At 39.0% G+C, this 26,336-nt stretch overlaps 1 long non-coding RNA gene across 1 annotated transcript; it reads left to right on the top strand.

Annotated features, from left to right (window-relative positions):
• Nucleotides 1–4,244: 4,244 nt before the first annotated feature.
• Nucleotides 4,245–5,851, top strand: LOC134299763 (uncharacterized). Its single transcript, XR_010007016.1, has 3 exons — nucleotides 4,245–4,468; nucleotides 4,981–5,123; nucleotides 5,663–5,851. It is a non-coding gene; the product is annotated as an uncharacterized LOC134299763 (long non-coding RNA).
• The last annotated feature ends 20,485 nt before the right edge of the window (nucleotides 5,852–26,336 follow it).

Here is a 26,336-nt window from a genome sequence, read left to right on the forward strand (position 1 = left end):
AAATTAAACATTAGTATTAAAAACCTGACCAGAGTGAAAGCTGAAAAATATATAATCCACGATTTTACTCTTCTGTGGCCCTTTGTCCATGTTTTCAGGTTAGGAAACAGCTAAACCCTATATCTCATCCACCACCACCCCTCACCACCAAAAAACCTCAATTGCTTTCTCTCTGTCATATAATTGTTCCTGTCCTTTCTTCACCTTGTTTATTCCCATGTAGATCCCAGCAAATGCCTGAAGGCTAAAGACTTTTTTTTTTACATTCCTAGGATAGATGAGGAAAACTTTGCAGCATGCCACCTTTGCAATTTCTCCAACCCTGAGGGACTATTAAAATTAAAGAACTGGTTTTACAAAAATCCAAGAGAACAAGACTTTGGGGGAAAGAGCCAGCTGGGAAATGCAAGATTTGTTGGCTCCTTCATACCGATTCTCATTGAATCAATTAATAACATACTTCTAGAATAAGGTCAATTTTGACATTCCATCAAAGCAACTTAATTAAGTTGCCCCTTTTCAGCTTTCAATGCTAAATTAATGGATTTCTACTACCGGTTATTTCCTATCTTGACTTGGTCTTCTGTTCAGGGCGAGATGATGGTGACGGTATTGTGGAGGAACCTTGAGATTTTTGTGCTGTAATCCACTTTAACTGCCATGGCAACACCCTATAGAATCCTGGGATTTGAAGTGTCGGGCAGAAAATTCTAGTTCATCCCAAACTACAAACTCCAGGATTTCATGGGATGTTGTCATAGGAGTTATAGAGGATTCATAGCACTATAACAGTGAAGTGTTAAATATCCTTATTCTGAGTGCAGTACTATCTCCTTACAATCAGGTTGCAACTACAGAGGTGGGATTTCAGTATTGCATGACTATAAAGTCTTTATATACTGTAGATATGAAGTCTTTGAAAAGAAATGTGCTAGTACTAAGGAAGCACTAAACGATATACAATAACTTGCACATTGGGAAGCATTAGAGTTAACAGTTGGAAGGAGCAAAGATGCAGTTGCATTGTACACAAACCCATCTGTAAAAAATAATTTTAAAAAATGTATTTGTTTATCACTATACTGCATTCCTGTAAGGCAGCACATCTTTGCTGGAAATGCATATAAATCTACATTTTATTAAATTCACTTCACTGTATCAGAGTTTCATCAAACTCATTTTCTGCTGTTGCAATTAAATAAAACCACAATTGCTTGCAACTTTTTAAAGTTCCTGTTCCATTTTCTCGTTACTGTTATTAACAAATATTGAAGAAAGTGTTGGCCAAGCATAATAGGCATTTGAAAGATTTAGCTAACAGTAATGGTCAACTCACAAGACATTAGTGACTGCTGTTTTTTTAATCCCTTGAAAATAGGCTGAGTTAATTGCATCACTTGGAAAGATTTTCTTTTCTGTTTCTCTCAGCCCTCAAATTCTGGGCATTAATTTTATTCTAAAGCATATATTATGTAGGAGAAAGCTTTTTAAAAAATGAAAACAAATTTCACAGTCATTCAATGACCACTTTTGCTTTTTGGAACAATTATACCAGCAAGGATATCATCAGAGAGAGCTTTAATGATGTAAATACTCCCACCCAGTTTTCAACATAATGACTGCAATCTAATCTGTGTTGATTCATAAGACACTTACTTATTTACACATAGCACAAAGGAAATAATTGTGTATTTTGGGAAATTAAATCCAATGACTGGTGTGTTTCCATGCAAATCTGAAAAGTCTTTTCTTTTCTTAAAAGCATCATAACAAAATCACAATAAAAACTCAATGAAGAATAGAAAAAACATCTCTCAGTAGCTCTAGAGCAGTGGTTCTCAACCTGGGGTCCCAGGTGTTTTGGCCTACAACTCCCAGAAATCCCAGCCAGTTTACCAGCTGTTAGGATTTCTGAAAGTTGAAAGCCAAAACATCTGGAGACCCACAGATTAAGTACCGCTACTCTAGAAGAAGCAATGTTTTAAAAACAGTGTCTGACCTAGGAGAACCAATCCTTATAAAGCTTCACTTGAACACTCACCATTACTGCGACACATGTATCAGTTCACACTCAGCTCTGCAGCTCAGGCACTACAAATATAAGCTTTATAAATATAAGTATATAAGCTTTATACTATTTCTGAAAAACGGAGGATAATTCTGGCTATATGTCCTCTTCTAGAAAATACATAAACTGCAATGTTTACATTTTACCAGTTACCAGCAAGGTAGAAAAGTATCCAGCAAGGAAGATGTAGGTCTGATTATTAGGCTTGAGCGATCCATGAAAAAATTGATTCTAAACTCGTTTCAAAAGTAGGGGGCGCCAGCGTTTCGTTTCTGATGTCATTTCCGAATTTTCCCCCCCCAAAAATTTGAAATTAATGAAAATTCGTTAGTTTCAAAAGTAATTCGTTAATGGCGGACGCGCATGCGCAGTGGCCAAAAAAAAAACAGCACGAGGGGAGATTGTACAGGACTCTCCCGCCCTCATTTTTTGAGTGATCTTCTTCAAACTTGGTACAGTGGTAGAACACATTTAACACTGATAGCTCACCAAAATTTGGAACGTTTCCCTTATCCTCTGATTTTTGGCGAATTTTCATAGCTTTTATAATAAACCATTTTTTAATAATTGCAGAAATCTGTTCCTGGTTTGAAAGTCTTATTTCCTGTTAAATTGGGTTGTCTTTACTGTGAAAGTCATTGTTCTACTTCAGAAACTTTGTTTTTGTGGCTGAAACTTTGTTAAATTGGTGTGTGTGTGATATATACTGTATATATATATATATATATATAGTCCCTGCATATGTGTGTGTGTGTGTGTATAGGTAAAGGTAAAGGTATCCCTTGATGTTAAGTTCAATCATGTCTGACTCTGGGGGTTGGTGCTCATCTCCATTTCTAAGCCCAAGAGCCAGTGTTGTCCATAGACACCTCCAAGGTCATGTGGCCGGCATGACTACATGGAGTGCCATTACCTTCCCGCCAGAGCGGTACCTATTGATCTACTCACATTGGCATGTTTTCAAGCTGCTAGGTTGGCAGAAGCTGGAGCTAACAGCGGGCACTCACTCTGCTCCCGGGATTTGAACCTGGGATCTTTCGGTCTGCAAGTTCAGCAGCTCAGTGCTTTAACACACTTCGCCATCGGGGCTCATGTATATATAATATACATACACATACACACAATGTGGAGAATATGTGGAAAGGTAAATAGATAAGTTGGGAGCCACAGTGAAGGCACCTTCCTGGGAGCAAGGTCTAATAATAATAATAATAATAATAATAATAATAATAATAATAATAATAATAATAATAATAATAAATCCCTTACAATATCCAAGATGGCTCACTGCTACAGAATCTTGGGAGCTTTAGTTTGGTATGGTACCATTATTGGCAGAGAAAGCTAAGCTGTAGGAGTTGAAATCCAATCATTTATCCTCCCTATAGAATCAATTTTATATGCATTTTTAGCTACAGAAAAGCTAAAATCAGGACAGTAAAAGAACAACACCCAGAAAATGGGAATTCCAGACAGGAAACAATCAGGGCCAGCTAATACCTCCCAACAAAGGATTCCCCCAGGTAGGAAGCAGCCAGGCTTTGAAGCTGCAAGGCTATTCAATGCTAATCAAGGTGACCAATTGCAACATTCACACTTGCCTCCCACAGACAAGAGTTCTTTCTCCCACCCTGGACCTTCCACAGATATAAACCCCACTTGCCTAGCTTCGCACAGACGTCAAAACCTCTGAGTATGTCTGCCACAGATGTGGGTGAAACGTCAGGAGAGAATGCTTCTGGCACATGGCCATAGAGCCTGGAAAACTCATAGCAACCCAGCCAGTAGGCTGTTGCTGAACAACCTATGAACTTTTAGCATTAAAGGAAAAAATGCCCAAGATTTTATCACTTAATACTGTTGGCATGTCTGGAGAAGAATAGAATGCTTCTATACCAGGCAAGGGCAAACTTTGCCCATGTCTGGAGTTAGGAATTGTAGGAGTTGAAATCCAAAACAATTTGACAGAAAACTGGGAGTTGTAGTTTGGCATGGTACTGGCTCTCTTCTGCAGGGAAGGCTAGGGACTTTGTAAAACTACAGCTCACATGACATGGCACTGAATCTGTTGCAATTGAGCTGGTGCCAGAATCCTTTCCGGGAGATCTCCTCAGTAGAGATATCTCTTAAAGGGATATCCTCTGGCTCTAAGGATTCCGTTTAGGAAGGTAGGCAAGCCTTGTTTTGGTATTCCCCTTTAAGCCTGGCTGAAGAAGCAAAACCAAACGGCGGCTCCAGGGCGAGGCAGGGCGAGGAGAAGGCCAAGCGCAGGCAGGCATGGCTCTTCTCTCTTCTCTTCGCTCCCTCCCTGCTTCGCGGAAGGCTTCTACTGAACCGGTGTGGTCCCCGCGGGGGGGGGGGGGGGGCGATCCGAAGACATCAGAAACAAACGAAAAAAAGGTACTTTTATTATTCAAATTTGTAATATTTGTAAGGCGGTGAGCAGATGGTTCAATATCAATTCAAAAGTAATTACGAAACGAATTTTAAACAATTTAACGAACTAACGAAAAATTTGCTCAAGCCTACTGATTATGTATTCTTATTTCTTCTGGTTGTTTTGATTGTTTCTTATGGTCTTCACTGTTTTATGGGTTGTATAGGTCTTTAATTTTGTTTAATAATGTGCGTATTGTGTTACTTATAATGTATGTTGCTGTTTTTATGCTTGTAAACCGCCCTGAGTCCCTTCGGGGAGAGAGGGCGGTATATAAATAAAGTTTTACTTACTTGTAGGCAATGTAGCAATAAAGCTGTACAGACAGGTTACTAGAAATGGAATCTGGAGCTGGGTTGGATAAAGAAATGTTGATGCAGAATGTATCATAGTCATCTACTCTGAGTTGGTATCTTGTTGGACTAGCACCCAGATTTCTGCACACTGAGTTTACTAACTTGTCCTTGCCTTACAGCTGCTGGTGGTGCAGGGGGTTAAAAACTGCTGAGCTGCTGAACTTGCTAACTGAAAGGTCAGCAGTTTGTATCCGGGAATTCGGGTGAGCCTCTGCTGTTAGCCCCAGCTTCTGCCAACCTAGCAGTTTGAAAAAATGCAAATGTGAGTAGATCAATAGGTACCACTCCGGCAGGAAGGTAACGGCACTCCATGCAGTCATGCGGCCACTTAACCTTGGGGGCATCTACGGACAATGCTGGCTTGTCAGGGGAAAACTTTCACGTTTTACCTACAGCTGCCAGTGTTGTGTTCTTCTACAGTAAAGACTGCAGAATCCACAATGGCTTGTAGTAGTCCTGTTGTCTTGACTTCCTCCTCACTGGAGTCTAGTTGTGTTGAATTCCCTGTCTAAAGCAGAAAGCATTTTGAGACAGACAACATGTCCTAGGATCAAATCGTCTCATGCTTTAGATTTGATGTGTGGCACACATGTCAAAAAAACTAACAGTTGCACATACTGCTTTCGTTACACATTCCAAAGCTGAGTACATCTGACCCTATCTTCTATTCGCAGAAAGATCATAACAAAAATGTGACATTGTTGGGAAAATTTAACTTCTGATTGATGATATAAGAAAGATTTTTCATTCTCTGTTAATTACAGGAGGCAAACCTCTGTGTTTTTTTTTTTTTTTTTGCAGTGTGTCACTCACTCACTCGAAAGCAAATAAGCTGAAATTCCACCATGAAATAAATTACATAAACTTTTCCTCTGAGTATCAGCCTGGATCAGGATTAACATCAAAATTACATCAAAGCAATCAACAAATACTCTCAGCATTCACTAGGGGAGCTGGCATGGCACATGAAGCCTATGGCAATATTATTTCATAGAGGTAATATAAAATTTGACATTAAATTCATGTGTAAAAATTGTGTGTGTGTCATCACTCTGAGACATTTGAACCTTTTTGTTGAACCATTTCTAGGCTATGATCTTGGGGCCATTTTGAATGATCTCTTGCTGGTAATGGAATTAAATTTGTGCTTACATTTAGCTGGGGATAAAAATACTTTTAAAAAATGTTGAGTTAGTAATTTTCTTTAATTTATGGCAGGTTTAATATTTTCCAGACATTCAACCAGTATCTCTAATATGCTATATAATTGAATTCTAATCAGATGTGTTTTAATTCAGAAGTGTTTTAATTCACACCCTTTGACATTTAACAACTATAGTTGAACCCTAGCAGCATTTCCAGTTCTATTAACCGATGTACTTATTTCCACAAAAGTAAGAGTTTAGAAAGTTGTTGGATCTATTACACTGTTACCTAGTGTTCAAAGCCAAGGAACAGTGTTTTTGGGAGTTTCTATCTATTGCCAGGAGATGAACATGGAGGCTGAATCTTAGGGAGAATGGTGACGGGTCCACACCTTCCATTATGAGGTAGCTCTGCAATGGAATTTAAAGCAAAACAACCCCCAAATCCACAGGGAAAGGTCTCTTAAAGAGGAAGGACAGAACTTGAAATCGAGCTAGAATTTGGGGGTCCCCCCTAGGAAAGGGGGTCAGACACTCCTGGCGAGAAGGAGAGAGCTGCTGTGAATCAGAGATCCCCCAATCCCAAGGTATTTTCACCAGAAGCCGAAGAAGGAGCACCAAGATGTTTAATTCGAACTGCAATCATTCGTCAAGCAAGACATATCATACAACAGGAGATAGAATCCTTTATAGTGAAAAGACAGGGGTGGAAAAGTTTGAATTTCCCGCCCTGCCTCCCTCCACCCGCTCTGCGTTGATTGGTTGTTGAAGTGAAGACGTGAATGACCTGTCCAATCAGCGAGCTATCCCCACTTCAGCTCCTCAGCCAATCAGGAGCAAGGGGGCGGTCTGAGTCTTTGACAAAGGGTGACTGAGTGAATTTGTGATTGAATCAATGGTTCTAATCTGTACGTGATGGCACCGATAACTTAAAAAGCTCTCAAGGTATCCAAAGATTATTTCCTGGGGTGAAAATATACATATTCGTCTGGCGGGGCTTGCCAGATTCCGGTTGTCATATAGCTGAAGGCTGATCAGATGGGCGAGTGCTTTGACAATAGGTTTGGCTGGATAAATAGACAAAAGAAATAATCAGGCAGGGCGATCTTGGCTTTCCGAAGGCTAAAACTACCCCAGATATGAATGTGACAAGAATCCTCTCTTTTGAGTGGCCTGCTCCAAGACTGATGTCTATTGTCCATACAAGGGATTTGGTGATGTACTTTTGTGAGAGGATTTCCTCTCCCAGGAATGCAGATGACTTTCTGCCAGCCAGGTCAAACAGAGGTGGCTCACAATATTTTAATACATTGGGGAACATAAAGGAAAAGGGGACATATGGGAGTACATAGAATACATTAATAAAGTCAGAAATCATATTGCCCACTCCCACCCACCCAAAGGTCCAGGGTAGATTCATAAAGTTCATAGATAAGTTTGGAATCCAAGGGAAAAGGATAAGGGGTTTCACTGAATGTTCATAGCAAGGTCAGGCTAGTCAGAGATCAGTGCAAGGAGGGGCCGATGGGAGATTGGGGACTCTGCCTGAGGCACAAGGAGACCCCGTGGTGACCCTCTCCATGTTCAGCATGCAGTCCAAACTTGGCAATCCACGAAACGGCGGCATGGCAGGCGGCGCACCGGCAGAGAGGCTTGAATTGACAATCAGCTTTTGTCTCTTTAAATCTTGTTGCTGCGGTACTAAAGATGGTTTTCCCGGAGCGGAAAGATTCTGAATGTAAAAGTAAGATAGCAGTTATGCTTAGGGTTAGTTCAGAGAGAAGCGATGTGAGTTTGAGGCCAATCCGTTAATGCATGGTTACGGAAATCCAGGGATCTCCGTAACCGCGGTTTAAAGGAAGGCATTCCAGCCGGTCTGAGCTCGAGAGAGAAAAAGGAAGCATTGCGAACGGTTAATCAAGAGGCAGAAAGGATAGATTCCCATGCCAGAGTCAAGGAAGGATACAAAATTACCACAATGAGAAGGAAGGTTAGAATGAAATGATACTTTTATTTGGGATTAGTTACATTGTTAGGGATAGGGAAGGAGGCAAAAAGGAAACATGTTGTAAGCTGCTGTTGGAACACACATCTCATTTATTGATTAATTCAGCAGGGCTCCTTTCCAGATCTGGGGAACTCCCTGCTGCAGGTCAGATTAGGTTGAATGCAGGAAGTCTATTCTGTTCGACCTCAAACTGATCTGCTTGGAAGTACAAGTTTGTCAGGAATGTATGTTACTAGTACCAAAGCAGTGTCTTGAACTGCCATCCTCAGTAGGTGATATCTAGTAGTGTCATTATTAAGAGATTCTGGCTGTAGTAGTTCAAGACTGCTGAAGACAATATGTGTTTTCTTGGCATTCCAGAAATCCTGTTCCATTTTGTTCTCTTTGCCACAATAATAAACTCTGACTCTGTTTTCCCAGCACTTGATTTCCATCCTGGAGGAAGAGAAGATTTCAGTGGTGCTATTTTCTGGAATCTGCTTTTTGTGTATCCTGTTCACAACGTAGCTTCCTGAATGCTGATTTTGACTACTCCCTTATCTGCTCTGGGAATCTTTGTGGGGCTACTAGCATGACACCTGATATCCTGTCTGGCACTTGCTGCCTGGAACAGGAAACGTCACACAACTCCACTGCACGCTTGAGCAATATCATGTGAAGACTTCTTATAAGCCCTCCAATTGTCTCAGTTTGGTAAGGAGAATTCAGATTAATCCTCTGCTATCCTATTTTTTCCAGCTGCTATAAAAATGTCCTTTTTATACTCCCACTCTTACCTGTTTGTCTGGTCTTACTTCATTTACTGCAAACTGAGTTCAAAGTACACAAGGAATTTGCACACTACACAGTGCAAAAAGAGAGAGCAGAATATTGCCCTTCCTAATAGGATTGGGTAAAAGCAAACTGCTGCATCCACTCCAGGCTTGTGTGTTCTTCTTCATTAATAATGTTTACCATCTTGATCACATTCTGATTTTGCTTCGCTACATCCCCCCCGCCCCCATTTTTATCTATGAAATGTTGGAGGGTATCTTCATGTGAACTGAGGTGCAGTTGTTAGGAGTTGGAGAAACTATGGATTATGACAGGATATCACTTGAGACCTTTATTACTAAACTTACTCAGCATACCAATGTCAAAATCTAATTCCTAACTGTGATAGCTCAGTAGTCAGTGAAGTATTCCCAGTTGTTTGGCTGAATTATGTGATCAGAAGGACATAAATATATCTTGAAATCATTATTTAAAAAAATAATATCAACTATCCCATTAGTCATCTAACTATTGGGCTTTAAAGGTGTTTTGATTCTTGTCTTATTTATTTATTCTTACTACAATCCTGCAAAGAAGGATGAGAGTAATTTCCCTATGGATGCTCTGGATTCACTCTTAGGTTTCCAATATTCAAGTGGAGTGGTTTAAACAGAGCACAGTGTTCCCAGCCCAGATTGCTTCCTTCCTTTGTTTACAAGCAAACATGAACCCCTGGTGTTAAAGCATATTATTTAGACAGATGCAACATTTATAAAAGAATAATAAACTCAGCTGAAAACTGCTAAGGCAGATAGGAGAAATACAGCAAAATACATAACATAGGCTGTATTAGTACAGATGGAACAGAGCGTAAGCCATAGACCAAGTTATTTACAAATCTTATCAGAAGTCTCTGGGAATTTTCAGTATCTCAAGGAATGCAGATTATTTGTAAACATGAGCTCTGTGTGACTGTTGCGGCAGATTTATGAACTGGAAAGATAAATAACTATAGAGGAAATAAAGTTGAAAATAATCACTAAATAGTTTTACTCAATGATCTCTTCATGAATACAAATGAATAAAAGTCACTAAAAGCCTTCTTTCACAAGCCTCCTTCTCGCATAAGCCTCCTTGCACAAGCCTCCTCTATAAAAAGTAATAATATAATAACTTTATTTTTGTATGCCGCCACCATCTCCCCGTGGGGACTCGGAGTGGCTTACATGGGGACAAGCCCAGTCCACATTTACATTGTAAGATCAACAATTAAAACAACAAACATCATATTAAAACAAGTCAAACAGAGCATAGTTTAAAATAACATAATTATAAAACACAAAATGGTAATATCATCCACAAGCCTTTAAAGTATGCTGGCTTTCTTTCCTGCCATGTCTTCAGACTATATCCAGGCCCCTTTTCAATGTTTGGCGCACTCACAGAGAGATAGATTGCCCTCCAAATAGAAGTCTTAATGGTGCTGATATGTGATTTCAGTTCCCTCAAGTACCGCAGGTTCAGGACCTGGCATGGCAAGCTCCAAAGACCAAATAAGACATGAACAGGCTGAAGGCAAATAATAGAGGCATTTATACCTTGGCCAAAGCAGATGTCAGCAGAGTCTGTGCTCCAAAGACTGGTATAACTCAATGCAAACATACAGAAACATTTATAGCACTTTGACAGCAGTTTGAAACAAAGAGCTTTGCTGTCCTGGAAATTGATTGGGTTTACCTGGGGCCAGCTAGTATCTATGTGCTGGTTGGCTGAGATGTGCCATCCACCACTGTTGCTGATTAGTTTTAGGGTTTTGTGTAAACTTTAATAAACTCTTATTGTTCCACTTGAAGTTTCATGTTTGTTGCTTGACCCACCTCTCTTGTGGGAAAGGAAAGAATGTGGGTAGAGCTTGGCTGATGGTTGCTAAAGGCCCCAATTCCACCTGTCCAGAATGGAACAATGCATTTTGTCTGGCTTTACAATGGGTGGCTTGAATGAATTCCTGGGGAGGGGATCTGGTCATGTGCTTGAGATTTGAATGTGTTCCCAAGGAAAGACCGCCTTGGACTTGGCTATCAAGACCTTTCCATGGCCTCAGGTTTTGGGGTCCGAGGGTTTCAATATCAGTGTAATACTGTTGCAGTGCTACAATGCCATTACAGCATTGTAACATTGCCTTTCTCCCAAACATTAATCCAATTCCAACAAAGGAGCAAGAACAGTCCTGAATTACAACCTGAAGCATGACTTAGGATGGTCCACCCCACATACCCAAGTTGCTATGTCATTTCCTATGCCGCAAATGAAAGGGCCAGCTTTCAGAGCTGAGCATCACCCTCTAAGACTTTTCATATCACTATATTTCCACAAAGCACAGCCACTCTCTGGCCAAAAATTGGAGTAACTAAAATTTTGCACAGAATAATAATTTCCCAGAATAATCAGGAAAAGAGCTCATTAATGAATGTATGCAGTTGCAAACAATTGCTTTTATTCTATTTCCCATGAAATAACAATTACAGAGCAACAACATCATGCAGTAAGCTGCCACCAAATGTGCTATTACCTTGAGGTTCTTCTTTACCTGCCTTGTGCAATAAGGCCCTAAGAAAAAATTGAGCACACTACGACACATCTACACTGACCACTTAAATCAGTCCGTTGTCTAGCCACTGTAGTTTGAAGCTAACTTTGAACTGTATTAAATGGTCAGTGTAAATGCGGCCTATATTTCTTACAAACATTAGTATCTGAAAAAGAACTTCGAAAGGAAAGTTAGTATTTTATGTGAAATGTTATTTTAGATCTCTTTGAAAAGAATATCAGGACAGGGATACCTTCATTATGGATTATCCCTTAAAGTTTTTTTTCCCCAGAGGTATGATATAGTATGGGGCATAGTAAGTAACAAGAAACTGCATTTATCCAGCATCTACCAATTCCCATGAGTGCAGGTTAACTGAGAGTCAACTGCGTATATGTAATAGTATGTACTGTAATTCTGTAGTATGAATGGACTCCTGGTCTCCCAGCCATATCTCTGTGGGTTTTGATTGTTATCTGAATGATGCATTTTTCTATCCCTTTAGTCACCGTTTGTAGTAATACAGAGAAAGCGGTACAATCCACACAGTGAGCTACCACTGACAAATAACATAAACAGCTATATAACACTTCATAAAACTGGTCAGAGCAAAGAAGAAATGTTGTGCCTCAGCCTTTGAAGCAGAAGAAATGAAGATGAGATCAAGCAAAACAAAACAAAAACAATTTGAAGTAGGATTTTTGTTGACACTCCTTTGAAATGTCATTACTGCTCTATTTCACAGTCTCTTTGCAGGTACCGTTGGCGCTCTGTATCCAGCATTCTGCACTCACTGTTTAAATATTTTTCAAAGTCCAAACAGCCAATCTTGATTTTGCCACTGTATATAAAAGACACTATTTTACTCTGACATTTTATATAACTAGACTTGAGCATCCATGGATTTTGGAATCCACAGGAGGTTCTGGAACCAAATCACATCATATATCAAGGGCCCACTCTGTGTGTGTGTGTGTGTGTGTGTACCCCAAACGCATAGTTGCATTTTATATAAAAATATGTAATGGATCAGTCAGGCCAGTCTACAGGAACAATCTAGGTTCTGGTATGAGCTTATGACTAGCTACCTCTTCATATGGCCCTTTTGGGCCATGCCTTTTCGCCAGCAGTTACAGGACAGCTCGTGGTGCCCCATGCACCCTTCCTCCTTACCCCATCACATGGTGGGGACGGGATAGGGCGCATGCCCCATGTGAAGAGGCCCTAGATCAGTGGTTCCCACGCTTTGATCCTCCTGGTGTTTAGGACTCTCATAAGCCCCAACCAGCTTTGGCCAACTGTCAAACATTCTGGGATCGGAAGTCCCAAAAGTTGAGAATCACTGTTCTAGGTTAGCATAAATGGTGACTATAGGCTACCTATACATATAAGGATTCATGCCCTTAAGGTGATTTTTTTGCTTTTGGATGACAGAGCAGGCTTTTGTTCTTGGCAGTGTTCATGGGAAACTTCCAGCTTCAGAATGGGGTCACATGGTCAGCAAAGCTTTAAAACCACTAAGCTAAATAACAATGATTGCTGCCAGTTTTAGAAAACAGTCTTTACTACAGCATCATAGAATTTGTTCCATTGTATGGATATATATAATCTTGTTTATATTTACAGAAGTGGCATTAGACTTTGCCAAATTTTACACTTAAGGAGGAGGCGGCAGATCAACACGAATTGCTCATATATAGTTAATATATGATATTCTGGTATTTTGTGAAAGCCTTTTCTTTGTTTTACCAGAAAGGTTTATTTCTTAATGAGCTCCTAATTTAGATAAGTTCAGTTTCAGGGGTTTTGAAACATGGGCGAGAGTAATATTGGAGGAAAGATTTTATGTTTTGTCTATGATTCCCTTAACTCAGGTAGCAAGAATCCAAATTAATTACCCTCTGAAGTCTTTATATGCACTGGTATGGATTCCCCCATTGGCACCAATGAGATATTTCCTCCTGAAAGAAGATACCATCTACAGGGGAAAAAATTTTCTCAAGTTTATATCAAAGGTAGGAAGAAGTAGGATTCTGTCTTCATACCTTTGCGATCCTGATCATATAAGCTTCTCCTGAAGCTGATTAAAACATCCTACAAATCAAATGGAAAGATGTACATGTGGAACAGCACATCTGCAATGCCCTGCAGAAACAATCCCTTTACCTTTTCCACGTTATTTTGTGTAGCAACCCGGAATTGCTGTGGATTTCGCTACCATTGTTACCACTTGATGTACAATCTGAAGGTGCAAAAATATATTGTGTTTGTGCATTGCATGAACAGACCTTCATTTAAAACTGTAAAAGGTAGGACTTGGGAACTTCCACCTGGCTTTGGAATGCAGCTTCCATCAGTTCTATAGTCCAACACCTGAAGGACCATATTTCTTTCTTCTGACTTAAAACCACCTGAAATCCACCTGACTCCTAAACAAATTAGATATAACACAAAATATATGCTTTACACAACATTTGTACATAATTCACTATTTTTAAATGCAATATATTCTGAACAGTATAGATAAAAAGGTTACTAATTTTTAATCATGCAAAATCTTTACTGCTGTTGTGAATGAAAATTCATTTGCAGCAAGGAATTGACTTGTTCTCCAAACTCAAATCATTTAATGGATGCTAAGACTTTTGAGACACATAATATCGTGTCAACTTCTAATAATTCTAAAAATATCTATGTGAAAGTATGCTGCTTGAATATGAAAACAGCAAATGAGAACATTGTCACAAAGTGATGCTTCTTTGAAATATATTTGCTATGCAGATTTTGCAACAGGCAATCTATATTGGACAACATTATTTCCTCTAGAATTCTTTTGCTTCCTTTAGCATTATTATCTGTGTTTATTGAGTGTCATCCTGTCTCTTTTTAAGGCAATTTTAGATTATGTTGCATAAATTAACTGTTTGAATGGGTAGTTCTTCACAATTAAGTAGAGCTTTTCAGGCTTGATCTATGCATATTTTATCCAATACACATATACATTTTCTAAAACTGGCCATAAAATTTAGATTAAACTATAGAAGTCACCCAATGGATACAAGCTTGTGCTTGATAACATTATGTAACATGATTTTTGTTCCCAGATTATACATGTCATTTCCTAATTGGTTCTATCATAGAAACATGGCAAAGGTTTCTTAAACTGCAAAAACTTTGTTTTTGTGGGACATCCTGCGGCACATTTTGCTATAGTTTTTCAATGAATATCTCATTGAGTGTCAACCAATTCAATATAGTTTTTGGCAGCCCTGAAAACAATTTTTCTGGAGTATAACAACTGCTTCAAAGTAAGTACCACACAATTAATCAGGAAAACACTTTCAAACCAGGAACAAAAAAAACCCAACTAATTTTGTTGCATTGTGTAATAGCTGCAGAGTAGTAAATAATCTACAGCAGTGGTTCTCAAACTGGAGTCCTCAGATGTTTTTGGCCTTCAACTCCCAGAAATCCCAACAGCTGTTAAAGTAGCTGGGATTTCTGGGAGTTGTAGGCCAAAAACATCTGGGGACCCCAGGTTGAGAACCACTGATCTACAGTGACATGATTAGGCTTTGTTTGTTATCAGGCAAGACATCGCCATACAAATCAAGTTGACATTTTCATCTTTGCACTTGGTGAAATTTGTTAAGTTCAGCTTTAGACTACATCAGTCAAGTAATGTCACATAGAGAGATTTGGGGTTTCTAAATATGGAATATTTCAACCTTCCAGAACCTGAAAACATCCTCATATGATGAACTTCAATCACCTTGAATGTATTTCTGGGTCAAAGACAGAATATAAATTTAGAAATTAAAATAAAATAAATGCAACTCCCATTATTCCCCAACCAATTCTTTTTATTTCATAGCAAAATCTTAATTTTATGTTATAAGGCCAGGATAATCTTAGATGTAAATAAATGCAGCCTCGTTCACTTCTGTAATTCCCTTCTAAACCAGCTATTTCCAACCTGGTACTATACATATGACTTCTTTCAGCTTTCAAATCTATCTAGTCAATGCTATGTTCCTTCCTCCTCTACGTTTTCACTTTCCATCATTTTGAACCACCGCTGTCACCCTCAGATAATTGTATTAATTGGCTTTTAGAATGTACAATATTTGTGGTGGATTTCACATAATGCACTCGGTAATATTTCCAAGGTGTCCTGTTCGTGATGGCCAGTTTGGCAGTATACGTATATTTCATTACTGATTTGAAATTGTTCCAATATACCTTGCAGAGAGTTCTGAACAACAATAGAAAACAGGAAGCGTGTGTTCCTATCAGGCCCTAATATTAGCCTCATCTCTATGGACAGTTCTTAGAATTCATTCTAGCAATAAACACAGTAGTTTTTGCTGCTAAATTGGGCACTGCATCATAGTATGATGTACTTCTTGCTTTTTTAAAAAAAATTATTGGAGGCAGTTACAAGCCTTCTTTTACAAAAAATTAAGCCATGTATAGCAATACCAAAAGATACTAATTTTGTCAGGTGGGTATTCTAGAAGCCAGCTCATTCATTTGAGTGTGGCACTCTGGACACCAGGGTGCAAATTCCTGCTCAGTTATGGAAACCCACTGGATAATCTTGGGCCAGTCACATTCTTTCTCAGCCTCGGAGAAAGACAAAACCCCTTCTGAATGAATCTTGACAAGAAAACCCCATAATAGGTTCATCTTAGGGTCATCATAGGTCAGAAACTTCTTGAAAGCACACAAATGAGGAGGAAGCATTGCACTGACTAAATACATTTGACACTTGCAATAAGATGTCATCTGGAAGTTACTGTTGCACTCCAGGGCAGGAAGCACTTCTGTACTTAATGACTAAACTCTAATCCAAATTAAATCAGCAAAGCAGTTTATTGACGATTATATAAAAAGCAGTTCAGCAAAAATAATAAAAACTTCAAAGTCTAAATGTATGAAAAAGTCCACATGATTCAAGGTACAAGAGTAGTTTCCAAAAGCCCAGAACAACAGGAATACAAAAGAACCAGGACACACAAGGCAGCATAAAATCCAGCACAAAAATCCATGAACAATCCTTCAAACTTAGAAGCATGAAATATGAATGAAGACATGAAATTAGAATTCCCTTAGCAGGCTTGACCAGGACTTGGCAAGAGATGTTGTCTCAATTACCAACGTTGATCAGACTGCTGAAAAATCCCTCTGGCCTCTCTAATATACACATGAAATCATGCCATCTTCCCTGACTACCCGATAACGGCCTTTTCTCTAACAAGCACTGTGACCTTCAGAGATTCTACTGAGCAGCCTGGAGTTTATGAAAACTAAGCCTCCTATCTACCGGCTCATTACCCTCTCCACCTGGGAGTTCATCCTCTGAACTCATTTCAACCTCTGACCTTGCTTCCTTAGAGGATGACTTCTCAGGAGCATCTGGGCCCCTCTCTGGAATGTGGCCTTCACTAGCTGCTGGAGACACAGACTGCTAAGTTTCAGGACTTAAAATCTCATGCTGACATGCAGGACCATGATCCACTTCCTCATTGACATTAGGAGCAGGCACAGTCAATGAGCTGAACTACAGGTACAAAGCTGGGGAAGACTGGTGCAGAAGAATATTAGAGAACTGGTTAATTGGAAACAGCACAAGGTAAAGTGCATGAGTAAATGGAATAACACATCACTGTGATTATTGGTTATAAAAACCTGCCAAAATGAAACATGAAGAAGGCTCCTGTAAATTTAACAGTGATGTAGAGGAGGGAATTTCAAACGTCGTTTCTTGTTACCTGGTTGCATGACAAGTGATGCCTGCTGAAATTTCCTCTTTTACATAACTAGTAAAGATAAAATAAACCTTGAATGACAATGACATAATCATACTTAACATCTGAAAAAGATATAAAGGGATAAATAGAAACTAATCATATGTGTGTGATAGGGTGATTGTGGTGATCACATATCATCCTTGCCAATATTGAGAAAAATATAACTATTTTTGGTTCAGAACAACAGAACCACTGAACTATGCCTAATTTATAGAAACATTTAACTTTAAAATATTTTGGCTGAAAGTTTATTTCTCTTGACTCCTCCTAATGTCAAACAATGGATTTAAATTTCAAAACATACACACCCACACCTCACCCTGGAAAATGTATAATTCACTAAGAGACCACCAGGCATTTATCCTCCAATCCACGAACCAGGCTAAATCACTTCAGATACAGTGCATCTCCTTAGTCCACTCAGATCTGAATGAAATTCCATAAGATTCAATGGGGCCCTATTTGTTGCCTCACCAGTGCCATGGACACACCCACAAGTACAAATATGAGCAGTGCAACACGGAATTATACAGTGTATGGGTTATCTCTGCGTACTTCCCAGATTCATGTCAGACTAACAAGTGGAGGTTGGGGAAAATATGTCATGATCTCCCTTGCAGAATCTTGTAAACATGTTGGCTGGAAGATTCTGACAGTTGTAGTCCAAACAAGCTCCGTTCAAAATGAGAGTGTGAATTCAAAAATGCTGTTTATTAAGTCCATGGTAGCATACCTCTGAATAATTCAGCACACACAAAATCATGTCATGAGAATGAAACCTGAGTCAAACAAATGATTCACAGGGAAAGATATCAAGATGTCAAAAAAAAAAAAAACCTGCTTCATCCTGGGAATCTGACCTATTTGTAGAATTGGCTATAGGTCTGGGCATCACAAATGATTTGAAGTCTCGGTTGGATTACTTAAATGCTTACATATCAATTAAGTTTCCTGTAGCCCCAAATACTGAATGTTTTTCCAGTCATAATACTTTACAGCAGGTTACTGTCAGCAGTACTATTGGTGTTATTCAGAAGAATTTCTGTGGCCTTTGCACTTTGATCACATTGTTTTCGTCTGAAGATCAAAGAATTACTCAGATCAGGTTTTTCCCCAGCTGGCAAACTCAAGAAAAGTACTGTCAGGTTAAATATGCACTAACAGCACAAAATAATGTGTTGTCTACACAGTATTTGTCACAGGAGCATTCTGCTGAAAGAACTACATACAGCCCTCCACATTTGCTAGGGTTAAGGGCACAGGACTCCCGTGAAAGTGAAAAAAATATCATCATGACATAGAAAATCTTAGGTGAGTCAATGGCTGGGAAAGACAATTACTTGGGAAACAAGGCTTAATCCATGCTGTTTGGAATAGTAATGCATGTGATAGGATATGATATAAACACATATGGGCATAAGCCTTAGGTTACTGCCATCTCAACTTCTCCAAAATGGTCAGAAGAAGATCAGAAACATTTACCTCCATTTTCAATTAGGCATAGATTCACATTTAATCTATTCTGGGACAAGATGTGGCAGAAACTGGAAAGGTCGCTGGCTGGTAATTGTAGACCTCTCCCACAAAAATAATTTCCCCCAAATCTGAATTCTAGTTAAATTATACTTTGGCTCTTGATGTTGACTTGCTTGGATAAATCATCTTTCCATAGGATTCTTGATTAGGACTGTACAATGGGATGTATTATAAGCAGATAGGAGATGTCGGAGCAGAATTGTGCATATAACATTACCCTATGGTTTACTTTTATATCTGAACAAGGCTACTATGAACAAGACTATGTGTTTAGTTTCCCTCCTGTTATGTGAATGTGGCTTCTGAAACTCCTATTGAGTTTTCTTGGATGGCGTGCAGCTCCAGGAGGAATTCATCTGTTGTTTATCTCATATAGAATAGTGAACCAATAGTTTTAATAGGGAAGTGGCTTTTTCTTAACAGGTGACCTCCGTGATGATCTATATATCTTTTGGACTGATTATTTTGGGTCGTAGAAGCAAGTTACAGATTTACTCTGATACAAAAAATCAAATGAACATTGTTTCTACCTAGGACCAACAACTCAACATCTGTATGCTTACCCACAATGTCCTGCCTCATGCACAGAGGAAGAACTGTTTAAACAGTGACCAATGAGGTCACTGTTGTCAGTTTTTAATCTAAAATTAGTCTAAACTTATTTATGTGTATCCTCTATTTTATTAAATTTATACTTGTTTATTTATGCAATGCTTTTGACACAAAATAAATAAACCTAGGACCACTAATTTTGGCATGACTTGTGCAAGAGAAACTCTTTGTATGCTTGGACATCAATAGTCCATTGTCCTCTTGTCTCATAAAGAGTTTCCTTTGAGTTATGCCAGAGTAATGACAACTCTGTTGGCTTCAGGGATATTGCTGGATAATCCACAGGAGCCAGGTTTAGTCCCTAGGATGTGATGTACACTGAAAAATAACATCCTAAAAGCTATTATTTTGTATTGATTTCCTCCCTCTGGTTCTTTTCTGTCCTCAAGAGAGAAAAAGATATAGATAGAAACAGGATCTTTTTCCCCTTTTATTGTTGCTTTTTAAAAGTTATTTCATTGCAACACCCTAATCGCTTCTGCTTCAAGGTGGTCGGGGAACAATAATGCCTATCAGGCCTATCTCCAGTACACTAGTCTCCTGTGATTTAGGATATGCCACCCAAGATTCACCAGGAGAATGATTTGCCAAAGGAAAGAAAGGTTAGACTGCTAGGCTGTGAGTTGCTTCATAGTCAATGCACCTATGTTTTCCTAGCACTTTGAAAAGATTGATAAATGGCCATTAATCCACCTCTATTAAATGGCTGGCTGATTGGTTGTTTGAATTTATAGCCCATCTTCCTCCTGGAATGAGATCTAACTTAACGTAATTTAAAACAAATTAAAAATCTTTGCTTCAAAAATTTAGAAAAAGAATTAAATAAAAGTATTATTTTTGAAATAAATGATTAAAAGAAAATATAGCTGTATTAGTCTGGAATATCAACATGCAAAGGGAACTTGTAGCACATTAGAGAGAAGTTGATAGCATAAGCTTTCATAAACTAAAGCTAGCTAAAAGTAAAGGTAAAGGTTTCCCCTGACGTTAAGTCCAGTCATGTCTGACTCTGAGGGTTGGTGCTCATCTCCATTTCTAAGCCGAAGAGCCGGCATTGTTCGTAGACACCTCCAAGGTCATGTGGCCAGCATGACTGCATGGAGAGCTGTTACCTTCCCGCCGGAGTGGTACCTATTGATCTACTCACAAGCTAGCTATACACTCCCAAATAATGCAGTTTGAACTACATTGCACTGTGTTATATAGTTCCACACTGACCATATAATGGTCAAACTAACCTTAGTCTACTGCACCTAAAAAGTGTAGTTTGTTTTAATTTTTTACTATAAGCCATTTTGGGTCTCCTATGTGAAGAAAGGTGGGTTATAAATTAAATAAATACAGGTACACCAAATTCACTGAACTAAGTTGTTAGGACAATATAGGAAGGCCGCAGGAAAAAGGTGAAATGATCAAAATACGGTACAGACGCCCCCTCCCCCCCCCAAGTTACAAACATTCGACTTACAAATTACTTATAGTTAGGAACGAGGGTGAGACAACAGGAAGTGAGAGAAATCTAACCTTCGGAAGGGAAATTCACTCCTGGAAGAGTTATCATTGGGAAAAGGTGTCCCCACTGAAGCTTTATCACCAATCCTTGTTTCCACAACAAGCCACATTTTTCAAAATCCAATTATCACAGGGACAGAAAGTGAGGTGAAATCTTCTGAACGGGGGCACAGACAGAAAAACAACCACCACAGGGGTGTTAACCCTTCCCAATGCTATCCAAAGATACACACACACACACACACACACATATATATATAGAGAGAGAGAGAGGGAGGGAGGAAGGGAGGGAGAAAGCCAAAATTACATTTTAGTAATGTGCCTGTTTACATACAAATTCAACTTAAGAGCAAACCTATAGAACCTATCTTGTTTGTAACTTGTGGACTGCCTGTAATGTAATGCTTCAGGCTATCCTTTTTGAGATATCAATTCCTGGACTCAGTTCAATTTTCAGATTCTTAATATGGCCCAGAAAGATCATGCCTGGGACTTGTAAGCAACGAATCCAGAGTTCTTTACTTATCTCATTGCTCATCTTGAGATAAAGGAGCTGAAAGCAATACCAGGACTCTTATCACAGGCAAAGAGAGCTCACAGTGTGTAGAGAAAGGCAATGAATAAAAATGCATCAAGACACTAATCAAGACTGTGACTGAAAAATGCAAGAATTCCTTGTATCTCTAGACTCCCCTGCTTAGTCATATTATGCATGCATGTCATAACATTGCTAGAAAAAAAGAAAAGCAGGTTGTAAGACTTTCCACATTTAAACCCTTCACTTGACTATATAATGTTTTAATGACCAATCTGCTGTGAATTTGTCTAAAAAGATAAATGAATGAGTCTTGGGATCATCTGCTATAGAATTAGTGCAGTTGAACTGTCGTGGCTCAATGCTATGGGAGTTGTAGTTTGGTGAGGCACCAGCACTCTTTGGCAGAGAAGGCTTCAAGAGCTTAAAGTGAAAGCTAAAGACTGTAAAATTATAAAGCACTAAGCCTTGGCAGTTAAAGTAGTGTCAAATTGCATTAATTCTCCAGTTAATATGCATCCTTAGAGTAAATCAAGCCTGAATTGCCACTAGAAGCAAACATGAGGCTGTCGTACTTTAGACATATAACGAGACAATGTCATTGAATGGAAAAGAATATAACACTTGAAGTTGAAAGCAGTTGGAAAAGAGGGAGACTGTACTACAAGTGGGGTAATTAAATCAAAGAAGCCATAGCTCTGAGTTGGGAAGATCTGGACAAAGTAATTATTGATGAAGGATCTTGGAGATCTCATAGGGCCACCATAAATTGAAGTCAACTTTATGGCAAATAATGACAACTGATGTGAATAACTCATACGGTGCACATCAAAAAGGCAACTGCAGATGTCACCAATGGCTTGACCAGCAAACCTGGCAGTGGATGGAACTTCTTGTAGCATGATGTCTATTGCGATGCTGACTTAAATTATCAAAAGTTGTGTCTTGAGGATTACATTGAGGACTGGCTACTGAAAAAGCAACAATTTCTCCCCCCACCCCAAACTTTAGTGGGCTTGTCAATCTACTATTGGTACACCAACAATTCAAAGTATAGCATGGATAGTTGTATTGAGAGTCCAAGCTGAGACAGATGGTATCACTGCCAGGTTTGTAGGTATATATGCCACTTTTTATTTTCTGTTCTTCCTTTCATTTGTGAAGAGTGAGGTTTTAACGCATTTTGAATGGCAGTTCAACCTTACTTCAGCACTAGCAATGGGATAGCACCCTTCACTGAACAGGAATATCCCAAGATTTAACAAATCTAGCCCCTCTGTTTGGTCCAGGCTTTCCAGCTGTGAGCATTATGGCTGTATATGCATAAATGAACCTTTCCCATTAATGCTGATCTTGCAACTATATGCAGCTAAAGGGCATGTATCCCTTCCCCAATTAAATGAATAGATGAAGGGATTTTATGTATAATCCTATAGATCAAAGTGACTGTAGTGCTGATTCAGTAATCAGTTTTGCAGCTGTTCCTCCTTCAGTCTTTCAAGCCACCCAACTCTTCCTCATTTTTTGAAAAGCACAACATGTCCACTCACTTAAATGTATTTTCCCCTCTCCCTCTCAAAAGCAGTTTTATTTTTTATGTTATAATTTAGTGAACAGGCAGAAAAGAATATGTGGGGTCTGGTTCTATAGAAGCCGTAAATCGCTAAGAGAGGCGCTTAGGGAAGGATTACATATTCACCTTTTAATGTACTCAGCAGCTGGTCGAATATAATCAGATTTAGCTTGATTTAATGACCTGAGCGCAATAAGTATGCCCCATTCCATAGAAAACTTGCTTGCTGAAGTTGCAAGTAAAACTGATCACTAACAATGTAAAAAGATTGTTCAGCACAAATTGGTAAAGTTGAAATGAGGCATAATATGCTGCAATAATAAGAAAAATGGACTATCCTGAAGAAAATTAACATCCATAATAAATTACTCAGTATGAGTGTTCCCTTTAGAGAAGAAAATTATACGCCAACATTTATTTTTAATTTCTAATATGAATAAACCCATATCCATTATTCTGATTTTGCCAGGAATTAAATGTGAACTATGTGTAAAGATCTAGATATATCAGACTTGGATGACATGACTAGAACTGCAATTATAACTATAGCATCTAGATATAGTGCTTATAAATGTATGCTGTCGCTTTGTTTTTCAGGCCATTTTAATTTATGGCAACCCTAACATAAACCTATCACAGAGTTTTCTTGGCAAGATTTGTTCAGAAGGGGGTTGTGTATGCTTTCTTCTGAGGAAGAGATAGTATCTTATCCAAAGTCAAACAATCGGTTTCCATGGCTGAGTGTGGATCCTAGCCCTGGTCTCCAGAGCCATAATCCATGCTCAAACTCTTATACCAGACTCTCAGACTGATGCTACAAGCCCTATATTAGGAATGGGCAGTTTGTAGCACAGTTTGTAAAAGTTACTTTTTATGCCTTCCAGTCCCAACTTTCTTCAGTCACAATGATTCTGAGATCTCTACTGCAAACAAGCAGTGTATCTGAACGAGTAATCTTTCCGAGCACTACAGTGGCCATTGACATAAAATCATGAGACCCCATGCCTATTTTCAAATGATAGGTCTGTCCGTTCCATAGCAGCCCATTTGGTGGACTGAAGAGGGAGAGAGAAAAGGATTCACCTGTTTTGGGCTTTAGCCTCACAGGTTGACGGAGGCCTCTAAGAGAGTGTTCTTGAAGAAATACAGCTCTTGGCATACACCTAATTTAGTTATATGGATGCGTATCCTAATGAACATATGCAAAGGGATCTTGGGACTGAGAGAAAGAAGTTTGTAGCATAATTTTCATAGCCCTAATTCTACTTCAAGAGACTTATTTTGGACTAAACATGCATAGATTAGAAGTCAATAAATGTATCAATCTGAAAATAGGGCAGAGGTCCTGTTCCTTTAATGGTTGTACAGAAGAGGGGATGTCAGGAGTAGTTGGATGTTACACAATTTGCACAACCTGTAAAGATATAGGAGCCCCCTCCAGCTTTCCCTCTGGCAGCCCTGTGCACTGTGTTTATAGCTTTCTGTAAATTTTCCCTGTGATGCGGATTACTATTTTGAGTCTTAATCATTTCCTGTTTTGGTAAAATTTATACATGATTATTGAAATCCCACTGAACTCCTTACAGGTATTTAAAATTCAGAATGGTGTCAAATTACACACAGGGATGAGTCACATCCAATTTGAATCAATGTCAAAACTCTTGCTTATTATAATTGAGCCAGACAGCATTTATTCTATTGCTGAGGAAACAGCAACTGATTTTCATGAGGCCAGGATAGTTCAAATTCTAATGGGTGGATACTTCCAAGAGGCAATGCCGGTTTGTTTTGAAGATTTATGTACTTCCTTTCATTGAGTGATTCTGAAGCTGGCTTACCAGCAAGAGGCAGTAATAATTCAACACCCCCTTTGTCTCTCATTCACACACAATGACACCAGCCAGCAGTGCTTAGTCTTCTGGATGATGAATGAGACCAAAGTGTGAGTCCCCTGGTTCTATGGTCCCAGAGCTACTGGAGGCTGAACTCAAGTGTTATTTTTGGCAAGAAGTGGGTGAGCCAAGATTGCTTCCATAGTTGAGAAAAGCAACCTTTTTGGATGGCTGTTCCTAAAATCTCCCTATCAGATAGCCATATTCCGAGAGAGAGAGAGAGAGAGAGAGAGAGAGAGAGAGAGAGAGAGAGAGAGAGAGAGATACACACACACACACACACACAAGTCCAGCCTCCCAGTGTCTTCTTGTCTTCTGACTGGTGGCTGAGACCAAAGAGTGCTTCCCTTCAGCAATTGAGTCCAAACACAATGTTTAGCTGATTCCCCATCACCCACTTGGTCTTGTATAAATTCATAGCCCCACATCTGGAAGATGCATTTGTTTGCTTAGCCAAGACCAAAGGACATTTCTATAAATATATTATATAGGCCTAAAAATTATTTTTGGCTGGTCTCCATATGTCTCCAGAGGAAATCCAGTAGCTTTGCTTGTTATGAAAATAGTGCACCAAATGAACAACTATTGAAGAAAGCTGTAAAACAGAATGAGAGCTGAGGGAAAGAAATACAGACTCTATTCGAAACGTAAGAGATAAGTGTAGGCGTGGGGCACTGGGTTAGAATATGATGTTGGAGATGGGATCTGAAATGAACGCTGAAATATAAAACAATGATCCGTTGTTCAAAAGGCAACAGAGCAGAAAATGTACGGTCTTACTATAATTAATATAATTCTCTCTTGCCTAAGCAAACATAAACATTTGCAGAATCATTGTTGACCCATCAGAAAATAATTAGTTCAGACATCGTTCTTGGGCTACATGGGGCTGATTTATTTAAATTACTTACAACCTATAATGAGAATTCAGTATGGGATTTACCAAGATAAGAGGTCAGCCACATGAGAGCATGGTTGGGAAAGTGGGCTGCAGTATGCTTTAAAATGACATAAGCAAAGTCAGCGGAAAGTTGAAAATCAAGCCCTTAATGTGCATCAGCATGCTTCAGTGTAAACTACATTGCAGGGCAAAATCAGCCCCACAGAATGTGAATCGCTATGCAGATATGCAAAGCACTCTGCTAATGTGCGCATACACATCCATTTAAAAAAACAAAGAAAACCCAACCAAAACCCTGCATTCTCTGTCAAGTCGTAGATACTGTGGATGCTGCAACCAATTCAAGTCCAGCCTCCGTGGTTTGTGTAATCATCATCTGGGCCTCAAATCGGTTCCAGGATCTCCTATGTAATCATCACATAGTGAAACCACTTTGTTCAATACTATGTGGTCAGTGTAGATGCGGTCTAATAGTTTTAAATTACAAGGTTTTAAATTAAATTACAAGAGGATAGATTTCAGTTAAACATAAAGAAGGAAATTATTGACAGTGAGAGCATTTTGGCAATGGAACTAATTGCCTAGAGAGGTGGTGGAGTCTCCTTCAC

This window comes from Anolis carolinensis, chromosome 5 (genome assembly GCF_035594765.1).
Source record: "Anolis carolinensis isolate JA03-04 chromosome 5, rAnoCar3.1.pri, whole genome shotgun sequence".
NCBI classification, from domain to species: Eukaryota; Metazoa; Chordata; class Lepidosauria; order Squamata; family Dactyloidae; genus Anolis; species Anolis carolinensis.